Source organism: Dermacentor silvarum, chromosome 2 (genome assembly GCF_013339745.2).
Source record: "Dermacentor silvarum isolate Dsil-2018 chromosome 2, BIME_Dsil_1.4, whole genome shotgun sequence".
In the NCBI taxonomy this organism is placed as follows: domain Eukaryota; kingdom Metazoa; phylum Arthropoda; class Arachnida; order Ixodida; family Ixodidae; genus Dermacentor; species Dermacentor silvarum.
In genome coordinates this window covers 156,590,811-156,610,466 of record NC_051155.1, presented here as the reverse complement: position 1 = coordinate 156,610,466, position 19,656 = coordinate 156,590,811, and positions in this window count along the sequence as shown.

Sequence of the window (19,656 nt, the reverse complement as noted above, 5' to 3'; positions counted from 1 at the left end):
CCTCCATCTCAGGCCACTCCCATCGTCTAAATACTGAACCGCCTTAAAACAAAAATAATGGAGATTCTTCATATATCTCTTTCGATGTAGTCTACTCAACCTATAAACAGCCAGTTCAGTTACGCAACCGTAAAGTTTCTGCTTGCAAGTGCCTTTGAGTCATCGAAAATAACAATTCTGATTTCTGTGAAGCACCGCTATTTTAAGATTTTCATGTCGACAGCTGTTCTCAATAGACAATCTAAAGATTTTTTCCTGGCCGAAAGACTAGGCCATGGGAACAAAACCAAAACACAAAAAATGGACAAATCCAACGCAATGCTAGATGACGCGAAGCGTGTTTGAGCTATCGAGGTAGAATCACTGGCGGATGACACGAGTGGAGCCTCGTCGCCTGTAGCAGTTAGCTGTCTGCATCAGGAAGACCAACGTGATGTTTGATGCTTGTCGAGGCAAGAATGTTGATGAAAGGTGTTTGCGCAGTGAAGCCTGACAGATATATAAAATATTTCCTGTCACAGTGGCATATACTCTTATGGGTTCTTGACCAAGAATGGGCCCTTACCCAGTGGCACATTGCTGCCGTCAGCGTGGCGTTACGGCAGCCAGCAACAAGTTGCGTATTCGATCTCAGGCCAGTGGCACACGAGTGGCCCAAGTTGCCTACTCGACTAGACAGCAACACCCACACGTTGGCAGAACAGGAAGAAAATAAATATACTTTAGTTACCAAACGAAAATACATTCACCGATGATTACAATTCTCCCTAATGTGATATTTGAGCGCAGCTCTACACGTGTTTTCATTTCGCGATATACATATTGGATGGCACGGACAATCTATCTCTTGCAGCACATTGCAAACAGAGCGAAGTGTGGCGCGACTGCCTCGCTAATCGGGAGAACGCGAGAGGCAGCGCGTGGGTGACGCGTATATAGGCGTGATTCACAGCAGCCACAGCAGACAGACCTCCGATCATGATGCATTCACCGCATGCCATCGGTGAACAGATGACGGATGGATGGATGGATGGATGGATGGATGGATGGATGGATGGATGGATGGATGGATGGATGGATGGATGGATGGATGGATGGATGGATGGATGGATGGATGGATGGATGGATGGATGGATGGATGGATGGATGGATGGATGGATGGATGGATGGATGGATGTTATGAGCGTCCCCTTTGAAAGGGGGCGGTGGGTTGCGCCACCAAGCTTTTGCTATAATTTTGCCTATAATGTCCTACCTAACTCAAAAAAAAGGAATTGCCAGCATCAAACTTTCTGAACCACTATTGGGAACTTTGTTTTTGTATCCCTCCATTGTTTGTGGTCTTTCTACTTTTCTGCACCAAACTTCCAATCGCCTCTTACTAATCTCTATTGCGGACATGTGGACTTTCCCCTGCTATCGCTGAACCCAAGAGCTTCAAGGAGACCACAGGAACCCAAACCGACAGCTGGGCAGATATCTTCAGATTTTAATAAAACATATTCCGTCGTTTTGCTAGCTTTGCCGCAGCAAACAAATGCTTATTTTCCCTTGCTGTATCTCGCTTTATAAGTACGCGTACTAAGGCATCCTGATCTCAGAGCGCGACTCTGGTGCCATCTCGTAGCGGCCTTCACCCAAGAGACAATCTTGCACGGCACTACGCTTTTCTTCTCACGCTTTCGCCATGCCCTCCCCCTCCGCTTTCCACCTCATTGTTCCGCTGCACCCTCCTCCTCCGCTTTCCTCCTGGCATTCTCTTCGCTATCCACGTCTTTCATCCCCCGCTGCGCTCCGCGTTCGCTCTTTGATCCTTCGCTGTGCTCGTTCGCTCGATTACGAGGGACGCCGAGGGACGCCGACACTCACCGGAGGAACGAGCACCTAAGAGCTGCACTCTAAAAATCACATGTCGGAGTCGTCATCTCCTGTCTGCCAGCTTCGCTTTAAAAGCTTGATTATATGACTTGTGTTTACTATAATGCTATATTCATACAGATGAGACAGTATGAATTGTGTGAGGAGTCACTGCGCACCACCATCTCATCGGAAGTGTAGCAGGTGTTGCATTTTCTCTCAGAGGCTAGAAGTAATTTTTGCATCATTTCGTTTGCGGTTATGTAAAATCATAATTGCAAGATGCATCCTCGCACAGATGGGTTTCACAAGTGTTTAAAGAAGTATTTTTGTGAATGTCATCACAAAAATTATCAAGTTCCTTCCACAGAAATATAACGCAAATCGCATGCCTACGCTTAAATCAGCCTTACCGAGTGATTGCCTGAAGGCCTTTAGGAGCGATTGTCATCCGACTCTATTCTATTCCTCCAATTTTTTAATATCATTACTCCGAATTCTTAACAGCAGCTAATTATTATTAAAAACAAAATTATAACGTTATTGTATTCGGTCAGTTATTAATAACCAACGTAGCAAAATTTGAAGATGAAAGACTTGAAAGAAAACTAGAGACTGGAATGACTGATGAAATGGGCTAATGTAAGAACAACCTCAATAGATAGAAGAGAGATAGAAAGAAACGAAGAAAGGAAAGAGTGAGGTTTTGGCTAAGACCATGCCCGCTTGGCTACACTACATTTGGGAAAGGGAAAAGAAGAAAAGATAAATGACAAGAAATTAGAGAAAAATAAGAGAAAATAGGGTTTTAAATATTCAGAGCCCTTTCACTACTGTGCAGATGGAAGCCACGGAAGCTGTGACTATGGTGGCTGTGCTATAGTGAATATTGCTACAGTGAATTTATATATATTATGATTACTGACTATATTGAGCATCTTCGGCATGTTCGTCAAAGAGCAAGGACACCGGCGTCTTGTTTTCGCCATGCGCGAGGGCCAAGTAGTGCGTTTGCAGCGCCAATTCCACCCCATCGTCATAGACTAGCGTATGAGCCACAGCATTCATAGCCGCGGCACAATACATGGCATCGTGAGAATCCTGACGTCAGGATCCTGCAAGATCAGGTTAAGCGAGCGTTCGTCCCATAGCGAGTCCAAAGGGCAACTGCTGATAACAGCGCTTGCGCGGTCTCTACGTCGTGAGAGAAAGTGGCACAACGATTGGTGGGACGTGCCGCCGCCGAGTATCGCGACACTTGTGAAAGAGGCGTCGGTGGTGGCGAGGGGCCTAACAATCGGCCATCCGTCATTAGTTTTGACACCTGTGCTAAAGCACAGCTTGCGGGAAACCGTCACGCACATAGAGCCAAAATTAGTTGATCGACTTCCGGTCTATCTACTTCCGTTGCCGGACGGGATCTCCTAGAACCTAGCCTACACCAGCTTCGCACTAAAAATTGTGCAGAAGCCATGCGAATGGCGAGAAGAAAGAACGCTTAAAGAAAGCAATTCTTTTAATAAAGGAATGAAGTGCTTGACGACATATTTGTGTTGCTGCCCGAATGCAGCGTGTGTTGTTTAATTGCGTAGCTCTGTAGAGAGCAGAGCTGTTGACTAGCACACCTCTGGCGGTAGTATAGCTGGACAGCACATGCGTCCTTAAGAGTGTGACAGTTCGCGCTCGGCAACGACCGCCCCTCACAACGCAAGGGCCCGTGACCTTTGCCTCAGTGTTTTTGTTGCAACTTCTGACTTGGAAACGAGCAAGCAGACGCAGCCACTCAATCTTCACATACCATTCCCGTTTGCATCGCGATCCCGATGTCAAGAACAGACGCAGTGGGAAAGCTCCATGCGCTTGCTCGCGAGCTTACGTTGGCCCAATGGAATTCGGCAGAGTACAAACCAGTGCCTTTGTTCCCTGGATCCTCATCTGAAGCTCCGCCTTCCGCATGGCTTACCACGACGGGAGGTAACTCTCATTTGTCGCCTATGGCTTGGACTATAGCTTATACCAACGCGTACCTTATCGGAATGGCCACAAGTTCAAATTGTGAAGTTTGCGGGTGCAGAGACGATAGCGCACCGTCTGTGTGATTGTCGTCGTTTCAATGCACAAAGAATGGTACTCAGCACCACGCTCGACAAGATTGAGAACCGCCCCCTTGCGGAAGCCAGAATTCTTGGACCCTGGTCCGTGCCGACGTTGGCACGAACTGCTTTAAAAGCTCTAGCGTACTTTTTAAAAGATACAGGACAAAAAATATAGAATGGGCGAACTCATGCGTTCCTTTTTTTTTTTTTTGCTCTCCTCTTGTTTTCTTATTTTTTTCTGCGCTTACACCATCCCCCTGTGCGGAGTAGCCAACCGGACGCTTAAGCTGGATAACCTATTTGCCTCTCACGTCTTGCTTTCCTCCTCCTATTCGACTTTAAATGCAGCCGGTGTGAGCGCACTCGCACAATAACGTTTGCTAACACTCACAGGAGTTCATACAGTCCTGTCTGCTTCAAAAAGCGCCACAGATCTTTCATGGCCTTGTGCACGCAAGAGTGCGTCTGCCAACCTCCCGCTCCCCCCCCCCCCCCCCCCCCCCCCCGCCTCCCAGCGCCTTTTCTTAGAAACTCGCCATGTATTACAGAACGTTCGTACACCCGACACTCCACCTCGACTACAGGAAATGAATGGCAGAGCCACCCACGACAATTCTTGAAAATTGTAGCGCCTTTTTCAGTCGACGGGCTGCGCTATGCTAAAATCGATGAACTGGAGGATGAGCCTGGAGTCAAGGACCGTTTGAGAACACGGGATGAGACTAGCTTGCCGAGCCCGTCATCGAGAGTCGAAGGATGGGCAGAGACACAGAAGGTGCGCTATTGTCTCGTCACACTGCCTGAAATTGCATACGGCGATGTTCGCAATTTCGATAAGGAATAAATAAACATTAATAAACGCAACGGCTAACCAAATGCGACATAAGAAAGTTGCTTCATGGCGTGAGAGCCCGGTTGACAGGCGAAGTCGCAAGTACAAGGGTCGACCTAATGCAAGCTTGAGCTGGTGAATCTCACTACCAAAATGTGATCTGGCAATCAGGTGATTGAAGCTGTCACGCAGCATCGGTTTAGAAAGTCGTTTTGGCACTCGTAGGTCTTGGTGTCTTGCTTATGAGCCGAGCGCGCAGCTTCATCGGTGCTGTAACTGCCGACTATTCCACAGTGCCATTGAAATAAGATGTCTTGTCCGTTCTCAAGGCTCTTCAAGGTGACGTCAATGACATGCTTCTGTAGGCACCTAATTATTGGGCCAATTTCTGCGATTCAAAAGCAGTCCTACAAATTTTACGGGAAGAAACGTTATTGTGCCGCCTACGAGTACGAGTTTCTTTCACAAACGTCTACTCATTCCTAAATGGAATGGCTGGCAGTGCCAATTGCAGCACATGTGGCGTTGAAGAGACGACCAAACATCTCCTGTGTGATTGCCCCACATACGAAGATTAGAGGAGTGCCCTTTGGACAGCTTTGGGGCACTGAGACGACAGGCCTTTTACAAAGGAGATCTTGGGCCCGTGGCCTCGTGCGTCTGCTATGTACAAGGTCACAAAGGTGCTGGTGCGCATCTTGAAATGCACCACCCTGTATCACCACCTGTGACTGACTCAGCGATGAACGCTTGTATGTGTAACAGTGCACAGTGTGAACTTCTCTCTTGTTTCGCCTCTTTCAATCCCCGTACGGAATGAAGGAGGATTTTGTCTTTCCCGTATGACTTCTCTCTCTCTCTCTCTTTCTCTCTATATTTTGCCTTACGTCATAGTTCCCACTTGCTGCTAGTAAATGAGATACGGCACACTCACTGACACCAGATGGGAAGAAGCTGCATGGGCTAGGGAACAAACGTGTGTAGCAGGTACACTATTTGAGATTAAGAGACAGAAGTGTTGCTGGGCTGCAAATTCTACGCGTAGAGTATTGGGTGGTTTATTAAAGCAGCATATTAGGTTCCAAGGGGAGGAAAACACATTCAAGTGCAGTAAAGGATTACATTGGACAAGGTTAAGACCAAAATGATTTGTTGCAACAACAAGAGCTTACAAAACGTACATTATTACCTCAAAAGCTGTCTGAGCCTCTTCCACTCGAAATGAAAAAGCTGCTTCTCTTTAAAAGATTCGTTTCCGACAAAAAACATCCCCACCTTTTGAAAATCAGTCTTCAGTTCCTGTAATTACCAATAAGCTCGCTATATTGTAACGCGAAGTATCGTTATTTGATTACAATAACTATTCGCACTCGCTATGTATTGAATACAAACTGAACACACTGGACTCCTCATAAAACGTTATTCTTGGCATAGCCCTGCAGTGTGTCTTCTTCAGTCTCAGATTTCGAATGTTTGCAGTCCCCACTCAAACAGCCCTGATTTTGCAGCGGTAAATAGTCGACGCGTATTCCTTGAGTGCTATTTCCTCCTACGGCACCGATGACCGTATTCTAACAGAAAAACTGTCATGAAGAAAAGCTAAAGATACCAACTTCACGCATCACGCATTGATAGCTGAAGACTGTCATCGCTGTCGGCCATGAGGGATCGCACAAAGGAGCAACTTATGATGTGATATATGAGATGTAAAAAAGCACCTTACGTCACCGCGACGTGAAGGGTACAGAAATAGACTTTCATCAGAATTCAAGCGCTGAAGTAAACCAGGAAACTGTGCCGACCTCGTTAACTGCCCGACAGCGACGTACACAATTTCCCCGCTGACGCTCTTGCTGCAGACAACTACACTGTAGACAAGTACCCGCGCCAATAGGAATGAAAATGAAACAGCCGCGTATTTCCTTCAAAAGCTGCAGACATTTAGAGCAAAAAATTTACGAAAGCAGAGCTTGACAAGTTGCGAATGCTCCAAGAGGTGTGTCTTATAGTCATGACTAGAGCAAAGGAAGAGTGAGACATTCGGATCCTCTCTCAGGCTACATGGCTACAGCTGTCAGTACAGGAATAATGAGCGACTCCAAATTTTAAAGTCAGGAAATGTAGGTCGGAAGCATCGTGGCGTTTTAGGTTCTTATTCTGCTTCTTTTTCGACGCGGTGGGCGCAGCTATTTCGGGGAACATGTGCGCTTGTGCGCTCGCACGAGACAAGTTTTTAAAGACTGGTAATAGGCGTATCGTGGTTATATAAGACAAAGACAGACGTTCGCCGAGATACAATCTGTGACTGGTTTTACCAAACTCACATGAGTGAGCACTTATGCGGGTGAGGCACTCAGCGAAGCGCCTGGAATAACAAGGTCACAGAATGCGTCGTTTGTAGAACGTAATTAACGTAGAAACTAACTGCCGGCAATCCTAATTTCGAATAAAGTGGTTAATTAAAAGATTACAATTCGTCGAATCAACTCCACCTGGTGCCCGATTACGTTGAATTAGAATACAAGCCATGGGTGGGGCGTTCGATGTAGAGTTCAATGTAGCTTGGCTGTACAGGCCACCGATCTCTTTTTCCATACCTTCCTTGAACCCAGCGCAATGTATGAAATAAAGAAGAAAAATTGAGAGAGAGAGAGAGAGAGAACGCGGTTCCAGAAGCTACGAGGTGGCGAAGCAGATGCCGCAATATCCTGTAATACCCCATTCTCTGAAAACCGAACGACATGTCGTGTCGAAAGCATTACAGTGCTCGCCATACATACTTCGCTTTCCGGTGGCCCCCGGAGTGCACGTCAGCAACAACGCAAACGGGAGCCAGCCGCGGCGATCTTGGCCGCTGCCATGAGTCGAGGCGTTGCTCGACGGGTCGGCCTGACCCCAACGACAGGCAAAAAGCTCGCTTCACGCTTTCTCGCCGCCCTTTTGCAGACCGTTCCTAGGGACCCGCCCACAGAGATCGGCTTTTCATCGCGCTCCTGCCGCAGCCGACAGTTTCACGATCTCTAGCCACTGCCTCGCGTGACCCACACACCCTTTTGGCCTACGCCGGACGGGATGAACTGAAAGCGCGGTCAGCCTGATTCTACGCGGTGCCTTTCAGCGAATAAGAGAGAGCAAGAGAAAGTAAGGAACAGCAATAAGGCAGAGAAGCAAGATCAAAGTGAAATCTACCGGCGGCATCGCCCAGGCAAAGTTCACCCCGTTGCTGCTGTGGCGCGCAGATAAAGCATTGTCGCGCACGCGCATTGAATGGAACGCACTTATTGCCGCTGATGCACGCTCGGAGAGAAAGAAAGCTGGCGCGACGTAGCAGGCCTTCGTGCCTTGTCCTGCCTTCCTTTCCTTCCCATCATGCCTTCCCCCTCTCTTGCTTTCTGTGCCCTTCCGGTTAGATTGCGGCAGTTTTCTGCGAGAGAAACGTATATCGGTCGAACGGCTTACGGTGACGTAAGTATACAGATTGAGACGACAATGACGACGTGCTGGTCGACGAGACAAAGTCGGGTGCCGACCTCTCCTTCTCACTCATTTCCTTTTCCTACAGCTCACAAGGACTCTCTTGTTATCCGTCGCTTCCGTGCATACTATAAACACAACAAAAGCGACAAGTTCAGTCATTTAAACGTTCTTAGTAGACGTCGGCTAAATGGCTTTCAGGTGAATGCGTCCATGGCCTGCCTTCACCCGGAATTGCAGACATCCCGCCCCTCGAACTGCATTGTCGTGTTTCGGCAGCCGGTCATTCAAAGCCCAGTTGCAATTTCTCAGCGCGAAACGGCAAAATTTTCCAAGGCGGCCGGTGGCAACAATGGAACCAGGTTTATATGCAGTCGCAACAGCTTTGATCCCAGGCGATATTTGGAAGGGCCAGGAGTTTGCGTAGTATGCACGAAGCACCAGCAAGTTTGGAAGCTAAAGCGTCGCTGTGACAAAGAAACGGAAGCATTGTGTAGCCCGAGCGAGCAGGTATACAGCCTCGCCCAGTGTCTCGGCAGTTTGCATTGTTTTTTCAGCGGCGCCTTGTTTCCAGTAGCGAAAAATAAAGAGCCTATGAATCGGGCTAAGGAATGACTGCATTCAGGAATTACTACGGTCCCCCTTCTTCACTCGTACATTTGGCGAGTAGGTTACGACGGCTCTGACATTTTAAGCTGCAGAGCTGATCCTCTAATCACCGTCAGCCCAACGGTTGCGTCATGAACATATCTGAAGAAGGTTATCAAAGTGCGTTTTTGTATGCTCCTTGATGACAAGGAGGAGGTTAACAAAGAAGCTCGAGAACAAGGTAAGAACCGCACAAAGAGCGATGGAACTAAAAATCTTAGGACTAACATTAAGAGACAGGAAGAGAGCGGTGTGGATCAGAGGACAAACGGGGATAGCCGATATTGTAGTTGACATTAAGAGGAAGAAATGGAGCTGGGCAGCCCATGTAATGCGTATGATGGATAACCGGTGGACCATTAGGGTTACAAAATGGATACCAAGCGAAAGGAAGCGCAGTCGAGGTCGGCAGAAAACCAGATGGGATGATGAAGTTAGGAAATTTGCTGGCGCAAGTTGGAATACGCTAGGCGAAGAGAGGGGTAACGGGAGATCGCAGGGAGAGGCCTTCGTCCTGCAGTGGACATAAAATATAGGCTGATGATGATGATGATGATGATGACAAGGAGACAGCTTTTTAATTTTTTTTTCTCGAAAGCTGCGTTCGTATATTCACGGGTGCCTACAAAGTCGAAAGAATATAAAATAGACAAACAAGAAGGCCGATCGTAACTTCGTTTGTTTAGAGCGCTGTATTCTCCAACCACAAACAAGGCATCCCAGTGGGGAGTGCTCCGGTCCGATTTTGTACACCAATAAAGTTTCTCTCTATCGCCAGTGGTACATTTATAGAGCACTAGCACACGTTCTAACTCAGCTGTACTCCACATCTGAGAACCAGAGTTTACTGTGAGACCGGTCAATTCTGGTTCTTAGCGTCATGTAGCGCATTGAGTCTGATAACTAAGCCTATTAGCCTACCGTATAGGCCGTGACAGTACTTCGGAAAAAGCGAAACCTGGGGCGCGATCTTGTACGCGTTCCAAAATGGAACGGACCGCCTCCGTTCCATTTTGGAACGCGTACAAGATCGCGCCCCTGGAGCCCGGACATCAGAGGACGAATCCACGGGGCATTTTTTTCGTAATGACAGTTTGTCATTGGCCATCTGCCCTAGCTGATATATTCGCTATCACGATTGGCCGACGCTTGTTCTCACGCATTTCAGCGTATGAAGTGTTTCGTCAATGCACACCCAGGCCCCCTACTCGCAAAACGTCTTTTCGCAAGAGTCTTCCCTCATTGACCGGCGTTCATATGAGCGCTTTTTGATGGCGATTAGCGTGATACTAGGGCAAAAGCCGCGGTGAGGGTCAATCATTAACGGCATTGACGCCAAAAATGCTTTGTGAATTCGGGCCCTCAATTATCTATAGAACTTCTCTTCCTATAAAATCAGTTCCCTACTGCCGTGGCCACCGAGCTACATTCATTAATTACTGCAGCCGACTTTATAAAGATGTGGTTGCTTTGGCGATGACCAATGACAAATAGCACTGACTTAAAACGTTTTGTGATTACGGGCCCACGAAATAATCCTGAAATACGCCTCTTACGCAATAGTAGTCTTCCAAACAACAAGGGGGGAAAATGGCGTGGTGAATCATGATAAGAAACGACACATTGTCACTTTACTGCGAGCATTACGACATCGACAAGACAACGTTGGTGAGGATGTGGAAGAAGAGGACTCGTGGAGCTTTCAGGACTGACTACGTACCATTCTGCCTTTTTTTTTTTTTGTGCCCCCTCTATATAGCTCATAAATTCGTTTTCCTTTATACCCATAGCATTTTGGTGAGGTGCGGGCTTGGACGCCACAGAAAACTCAGCAGCGGATTTATCTAAGCACGTTATGCCATGCGGATATGGTGGTGAAAGTATAGGCACCCCATCTTCAAAAGCAGAGACGATGATTCAAAACCCCGACGCCAGCACATCCGGTAATCTCAACCGGGCCTCGCGATCCGCTCGAAAGAAAGTGGTCCGACGACGACAAACAGCTTTTGAGACGCTTTTTCAATTCGCCATTATACATTAGAACATTAACGCTTATACTTCCAGCTACCATAACAATCATTTAAAAAATAGCACTACTGAACCGATAAGCAACGGTTCCCGAACCAATCGCATGGAGTCAATCAGTGTCAGCGCATTCGCAGTGTGCCGTGAATGCGCAGGGCGTGCGCTGGGAATCGCTGTGTGACCGATGTGAAAAGCGGCCCCCGCCTTGCGGCGAAGGGCAGCCCAGCGGCAGCGATGGAGACAAGCGTCCCTTGTTTTCCCACGCCGCCGCTCGCTCCAGAGGCGGACGAGACGCCTCCGCTTATGCACCTGCATGGTTCCGGCGAGCAGTGCGCGACCGTGTCGGAGATGCATGCCGGCGCGACGACCTCGGCGGCGAGCCGCTGCCGCGCTGCACGAACAAATGTGTAGTTAACGTTTAGTAATCGGCGACGCCGTGCCCTCGCCAGCTTATACAGTCGCTCTTCGTACCCTAATTGTTGCAATAGTGCCGAGAGGAAAATGACCTGGTCACAACTGCTCCATATTGCGCACAATTGAGAGCAATTAACTGATATATTAGCAACCTAGATGATCCTATCTTCCTGGTAGATTACAAGGATGCATAGGGTGGTCGCAGCCCATGGTAATTACTTTTATATCAGTTAATTATTGACATATATTAATTCAATAAAAACGACAACCCGGGAAGTCAGACAACGATATGAGGCTATATCATAGTTTTAACTGCCACTGATACGTTTTAGATGTGGCTATTTGTGTTAAATGTGTTACATTCGGCACTATAAGTAGGACCCTTATTCGCCACCTTCCTCGCGCCCCTTCCCACTATCTAGCGTCACTGCCAGAAGACCGACCACGCACCACTGCCTTATCATGTGTACCGTCTATCAAATTACACAGCTACAGCGAGAGTTTTGTTTTCTCCTTGGAGCTTGGCTCAGCCGCAAGTTCAACTGGCAGTACAAGGAATTCAAACGAAGGCACAACTCTCATTACCAGCTCTCAAGCAACATTCGCTGATCTTGCTGTACGAAAAATGCTGTGATCATACCCATCTATATACATTGATGGTTCAACCACAGAAGACGCTTCCGCAGGATCAGTGATATTTCCTGCGAAAGTCACCGCCTTGACGTTGAAGACCTCACACCAGAGGAGATCGACAGCCGCGGAGCTTGCCGCTCTTCGTAGCGCACTTCGCATAATTCGTGATGAACCACCCTAAAAATGCAGTGTATTCAGTGAATCCAAGGCAGCTCTAAATTGCTTGCTTTCCGCCTTACACCATGGACCCTACGAACAACTAGTCCTAGAAATCCGAGAGCTCCTTCATCGCCTCGTCGAGCCAGGACACGACGTCACCTTTCAGTGGCTCCCTAGCCACTGTGGCGTAATCGGCAACGAATGTACCGATGAAGCTGCTCGATCTGCTCATGAAGACGGCGTGCAAGAGCCAATCCCATTGTCAAGAGCAGATGCAGCAGCGAAGCTTCGAGTGCTTGCAAACGATGCCACACAATCATTGTGGAACACACCTAGTTTGCAGCACACACGTCTGCATCGACTGCATCCCTGTCTTCGACTTCGACCTCCACCTGGACTATCTCGACCTGAGAGAACGATACTTTGCCGATTGTGGCTTGGCGCCACATTTACGAAGTCGTTTACGATACAGCGACCACAGGCAGTCACTGACGACTGGCCGATTTCGGAGCAGACAGTCCTGGAAGTCAGCACTCAACAAGTCAGTCAAGGCACTCTTGAAGTTTTCGCGTTGGAGTGGACTATCTGACAGACTATAGTTCTCACGGACGGACGTTTCCAACCTTCTGTATTTTTTTTCGTGACCTTGCTCTTTCTCTCAGCTATTCTTTCCATCTTCATTACTCCTTAGTCCTTCCCCAATTGCAAGGTAGCAAACCAGAATATTTTCGGGTTAATCTCCCCGCCTTTTCCACCCCGTTTATCTCTCCCTCTCTCATTCGGACTAAATAATTATTCAGTTTTTCCGTTCTAGCTACATTTCGTCCGGATGCCTTCCCACCATCTGACCAACCTTAGGGCAGTATGAGCCAGCACGGCACTTCCTGCAAATGTTCGAAGTAAATCGTGCCTCTGTCTCATAAACATTTCCTCCTGTGATTATACCTACATTGTGTTTCAGCCATATTAAACTACACATCCCAATTCCGAGGCTTCACAGTAAATCAGCTAGCTTCAAAGATTGTTCCAGCTGTGAACAAACTTACTGCAACAGAAGCAACCGCTCTCAGCGGCCTCCACTAGCTTCTCAAGAATATCCTTGTGATGCACATAACATCGTCGGCACCCGCCATGGCTGCTTAGTGGCTATGGCGCTGGGCTGCTAAGCACGAGGTCCCGGTATCAAATCCCTTCCACGGCGGCCCAATTTCGATGGGGGCGAAATGCAAAAACACCCGTGTACTTAGATTTAGGTGCACACTAAAGTGCACAAAGTGGTCCAAATTAGTTCCAGAGTCCCCCACTGCGGCGTGCCTCATAATCAGATCATAGTTTTCGCCCGTAAAACCCTCTAATTTACTTAATTTAATTTAGCTTCATCGGTGCTACAGTAGTGCGTGTTCTGGTCTTCACCATTCTAAGAGTCTATCTGGCACGAAAAAGTATTAACCATGCAGACAATATAGTGCTGCTCCGCTACATTGTTGCTCGTTGTGACCTCCTAAACATATTTACGAACGCCGCTACTCTCAAACGTCGTGTTGTCTCCCCAACTGAACATCGCCACAGGGGTGCAAGTTAGAATTCCAGTGGCAGTCGTGATTCCCTACGTTGCTACTAAGAATCTGAGGATGCGGAGTTGCACTGGCGACAACACATAACGACTACCACTGCATGACGTTAGCGTGAAGGAAAAGACTGATGGTCTGACGGACACGAGAAATGATGCGGTTCAGCTCTCAAAACTGCTATCGCAATGAATATATGTTTAACCAATTGCTGTTTTCGAGCTGGCTTGCTCTTGTATGTAAAGCAGAGCCATCGCACGCGCGTTTACAGCGATAGCTTGACTACAAAGACTCGGTCAGGAGCGCTGTGGGAACTGCGACAGGAGCCGTAGCACTAAGATTCGCTACTTGATACGTCATGGCGTCTACAATTGCACTGCTCAGTTCTCTTCCCTTCCTCGACAGAGAACGACCAAGTAGTTGTGCTACTTCTTTAAGTTATTCTGGCTTCGTAAGGTGCGCAATGAGAGCTTTGACCTATGCCAAGTCGTGTATACATGAAAAACTTGTGCTACTTTACCACCACGTGAAAATAAAATGAAAAAAGTTATTACAGCGAAGCTGTTAAGGAGAGTTCCGCGGCGCTTTTGGCGCAGTGCCGTGCGACAAGATATGCAACACAACGCACGTGTGTTGGAGCACCACATTTGTTTTGAAACGTAATAATCAGCAATTATAAAATTAATTTATTTTGCCTATATCTTATTTAGGTGGACAGCAACTTATATAGGCGTCTTCTTTTGTAACCAGTCATCTGTAATTTTTGTTTATCATAACGAGTCACACCGCTTCCACGTTGGAGGTCATCTAGGAGTTTCTACGGTTACGGCATTCGAAGCTGACGCCATGGTCCGGCAGCGCAACCTGTGATGGGAGCTGTCATCAGCGACGACCCCGCTCGAACGCTGCTAAGATCGAGTGAGTCAGCAAACATACCTCTGCAGTACTTTCTAAGGGTGTGAGAATGCGCTTATACATCTTCGTTGTCTTAGATATACCAATTGTCAGATTACCATACATATGTAATTTTTTTGTCAGAGTTTGCCTCACAAGGGCTGCGTCACTGGCAAATACTGCACAGGCAAAGCTGCTCGATCATCACACAAATCAAACTGCCCTGCAGGCAAATAGCGCTGTTTGGCCGAGTGGAATACCCAAAATCTAATACACGTTACGTAGCACACACTGTCATCCAACTCTGTTTATAATCAGAATGTATGGACTGTGAATATTGCATTTCTGACAAACTTTGTATAGGGTGCTTTTTGTTTTCTCGTTCTTATATAAACGTCATTTCTGAATGTATTTCCTTCTTTTATTCTCGTTTTTTTATCCTTTCTACTTCTCTACTCTAATGCCTGCATAGGCGATGTTAGTACCAAGCATAGAAAAGAGAAGAAGAAAGAAAAATAACAAAACTTCTCGCTACTCTTCTGACCTAAAACAACAACAATTCCAACCTACACCCGCAATTATCCTATTTGAGAAGCCTCTTTTGTGTCTGCTCTACCTGGCTATGGCACCAGCCGCAGTAAAACCAAAGCCTATTCAAAATTTACTGCAATATCCGATATTTCGCCTTGAGATGTCTGCGGTTGAGAAGATTGTAGTCAGTATATATTGTGCCTTTGTGTTTTATTTTATTGTCACAAGCAATGCATCTGAAACGCACTGTGATGACTGGGAAACCATCCACTGTTAGTTCAGACGATGCTTGGGCACCGACATTACCATACCTCTGCCCACGAGGCATAAAAAAATCACTCTTCGTTGCTTAAAATGGCTCGTCTGTGGGTACACCTTTATTTGTGTGGTGCTGTACAGGCGTGCACGTATTCACAGCGTGTTTTCTTTCATTCTCTCTCATCATTCATTTGCACTGTTTTCATCTCCCAGACCAGGGTAGCCAACCAGACACATTTTTTTTTTTTTTTGGGGGGGGGGGGGGAGGGGCAAGAAGGGGAGGGCTGATGTCCCTTTCTTTAGGTTCTTTTGTATTTCTCATTCTGTGGCGTAGAGCAGACAACGCGAATTTCTGCGTCAAAGCCGTTTCGTAACCGTAAACCTGACAAAACGTCGTCCCGAGAAAGGCAAGCAGCCAAAATACGAAAAACAAGATTGCCACAATTATGGCAAGAAGAATAGGAAATGATATTTTGGGACCCATGTGGCTCTTTTGATCACGAGAGAAGCGAGTGAATAAAAGCTGGGTTTGCGTACGAAAATTACGTCAGGGTCATTTTGTGTTAAATGCCTCACGGCACAGTTGAACGCGAGATTGGTGGGCCACCGTAATGAAGATTCTGGCACAACGTGAGATCAATGCGATTCTTATGCGGGAAGATAGTCGCTTGTTGCCAGACTGTGTTTTTGCTTTAGCGGGATCGGCATAGGGAAGTTATTTGCCGTGCATACCTAGGTCACGCTAAGAGGTTTTGCTTCTCACTGTGCATTCTGTTGCCAAACCCTGTTGTATATGAAGCATTGCGTCCCCACATGGGTGAATTCCGAACGCGTAACGCAACGCTCTAGTGGCGCACACTTCATCTATGCGTTATTTGCGAACTTCGATGTCCTATGACTGCACTTCCGCCCGAGGCCGAGGGCGCTGCACATACATTCGTTTTACTGTTACCACAACTTTATCCGCAGCTCTCATGTTTGACACTTCGTCGCCTTCCTTATCATTTACATGCGTAGTAGGTGAAGTATTTACTTTTGTACTGCATCGCCTTCTTCTTTTTCATTTATCCTTTGTTCTATTGTGGTCCGCATTGACTAAGTCTTCCATGGGAGTTCACAAAAACATTCCTTTTCGACCACTTCAATAGTCTACGTTTATCAATCATTCCGTACTAATTTTCATTTGAGTCGTTGTCATGTGTGGTGTGCTAGAGAACGCTGATAAACTGTGAAGCAGAAGGGCAGGGGTAATGTGAAGGCGTTCATAATTAAGTGAGGAATGTCCGGCACTGTGCAACTTAAGCTAAATGTTTGTCTCACCCTGCAATGTTGTTTGTGTGCAGCATGGTTTTAGGTCATGCAATTATTTGCCGTTAACCCCGCTTCAGTAAAAACAGGATGTTATAAGCACAATAACGCAGCACTTATAACAGTCTACATCAGACTTTCAGTGCATGTTACTATAGCTAAACGCTATGATGAATGCTGGGGGAGATGTTTCACATTTGGCGTACGTGCTGGTGTAACGCGCTTACGTGAAGATCGGCTTACGCAAAAGTAAGCTTACGTAAAAATTAGCAGCACGGTAATGTTGTTTCAATTTGGTGTCTTCGACGGTGCGCAAGTATTCCGGTGTGAGCGCGCATACCTAAAGCTATGCGGAAGCGCAGTGGGATTCCCAGTTTTTGGGGCCAGAAGGCGGTGACTGTAAGCTATATAAAAACTGTCCTTTGCGTACAAAAATCTCAAATACTCTTCAACTTATTAGACTAAGTACGTGTTAACTTCTTTGCGCTGCCTTTGCTCAACAAAAGATTCGTGCACTTATTTTCCTAAACAAGACAGTCAAAGACGGCAACTATCTCCGTAGTAAGATCCCGACGACTCCTAATCTGTACACTCAAACACGGGACTCGCGTTGCGGCTTGTTTGTGTTATGTATGCGACTATGCATTCAAATGCTCGCATGCAAAGCTCGCGCCCACAGACAATGCCACAGCAGAAGAAAAGCCGCACAGATCAGTATTGGGCAACTCCGGCAAGCAATACTTTCGCACCAGCGATTACCATGCGCAAAGCAACGCCAGCGTATCATGTATCTTCATAACAATACGGCGAAGGTCCTTCGGTGACATGTGCTCTATTAGCCGGTCTGTGTGTGCGCGGATCCGCCCTCCAAACAGAAGAAACGCCGTTCGCTATTCAGTGTGGAGATGTGAACAATGAGAAGGGAAAGAGCAACGCCTATTCGATTCTTGTCGCGCCGTCGGAAACGGCGTACTCCTCCCTTATCGCTGATGCACCAGAGACTTAGCTAGACGCCCAGAGCTGGTTTGGCGAATAATTTTGCAAGATAACATAGCGAGGAGCGTAGGGAACAATAACGCCTCGTGTTGGGAAGCGTGTAAATCAAAACCGGGTCTTCTCCCGCAATCAGCTACTCGCTGCATGTTTTTCACGCTTTTTTTTCTTTTTTTTTTTTCTTGTCATCAGGTATAGTGCAATTGTCCGCGCGGAGAACAATGCATACCATACTTTCCGTGCACTTTAAAATTAAAGGAAAGGGGGATGCATCGCGAGAATCCCGGCGTCAAAAGTGTCCGAGAAAAATGATAGGGAAGATTTTCCAGTACCTATGCAAAACTAGATAAAACTTGCGCAGAAGACTAGCAACCAATACAAATGTCGTCTCTCACCATCTCTTAAATTATGGGAAAAAAAAAAGAATCTGTAAAATTTATCGTGCCACACACTCTTTTTACTTGGTGAAATTACGAAAAAGACGCTATAGTTAAACAATACAAGTATGAACGTGAGCCACTTTGTCTCGTTATCTTATAATGTCTCACGGAGTTACTTATGATATGGTTACGTTTGATTTCTCACGCCCTCTATCAGTAATAGAGTCGTAGGCCGCGATACATTTTGTTTGTTTTCGGTAAAACGGTAAATCAGAGTCTTAGTTCGTGTGCATAGTTTGCCTTATTCTCTTACCCTGTCTCGTTTTGCACCCTTTCTTCAAACGTAAAGAGGAAGAATTAGGCAGTGCTTACGCTATGTTATCGTTTACTGGGCATCTATACAGAAGGTTTTCTTGTTTTTTTTTTTTTTTCAGGCAGAATGCCTGAAAAAACTGAGACATCGCATCTCTTTTTTTTTTTTTAATGTGAAGCATTTTCTGCCCCATACCAAGCACCTTGTGTTAGGTAGGTTAATGTCTCGCACCACTTGTAGCCTCGTTAATAAAAAAATCATGTTTGATAGCGGTATAGGACATGCATCCCCCAGCAGAAGAACTTGATGTCCTTAGATAATATTTAAGCGCGAAGTACATAAAGCTTCTTTTTCTTGTAGTTGGTAATTTTCGGAACTCTTGCCCGAAGGCCCACGACGCGGCGGTGAGGCTAGGCCTCCCCGTCCCTACGTGGGAGCGGCCCGCGATCCTCTTCCTATAAAACGGGCTTGGATTCCATCAGGACCTCAATAAAGTTCTTTATCTTTCTATCTATTGCCCGATTCATTAAGTATTTGATAATTTGCCGGCGCCTGCTTTTACGAACCGTTTTGTGAACAAGCTCTTTTATTCATACGGGCCCGAAATTTTTAATGAAATCCATGTTTCAAGCGTGATTCAAAGTGATTATACGAATTTACAATTCTTGCTATCTCTGTGACTTTTTCTTGATATCAACTTCGAAGTAGTGAAGTTCATATTCTCCCCTAAAAGGGCCCTAATAGTGAATGCAAACCATTTGTCTCTGCACACACAAGTACTTATTTCACTCTTTTTTTCTCATCTTAGCGCATTGCAACGAAGCGCAATATAATACCCCAAAGAACTATGCAAGCAGTTCATTTCATGGAACTGACAAATGTGGCCACTACGACCAGCCGAAGGAAAGTACATTCAACTAATTCATCGAATAAGATAAATTGAGGGCGAGCCTACTTGTTTCAAAGAGCTAGTTTCCTGCGGATTAAACGCTGTCCATTGAACAAACACGTGTATCATCATGCTTTCTCTCAATCGAACTCGTGAGCAATCTATATCACAAGGCCATGCATATTAGGCATCCTTTACATTTCTCTTTTCGCCGCTCCGGCATTATCGTAGGGTCCGAGCACGCAGACTTCATTTTACCCGCACGGGTGCACTAATGGGCACTCACGATTACTCGCCTTACAAAGGTATTGTCTTTGTTTCTCAACGCCAACTACCATCGGCCAAGCAGTAGCGAGAGACGAAAACGAGGCAGAATTGCTCGTG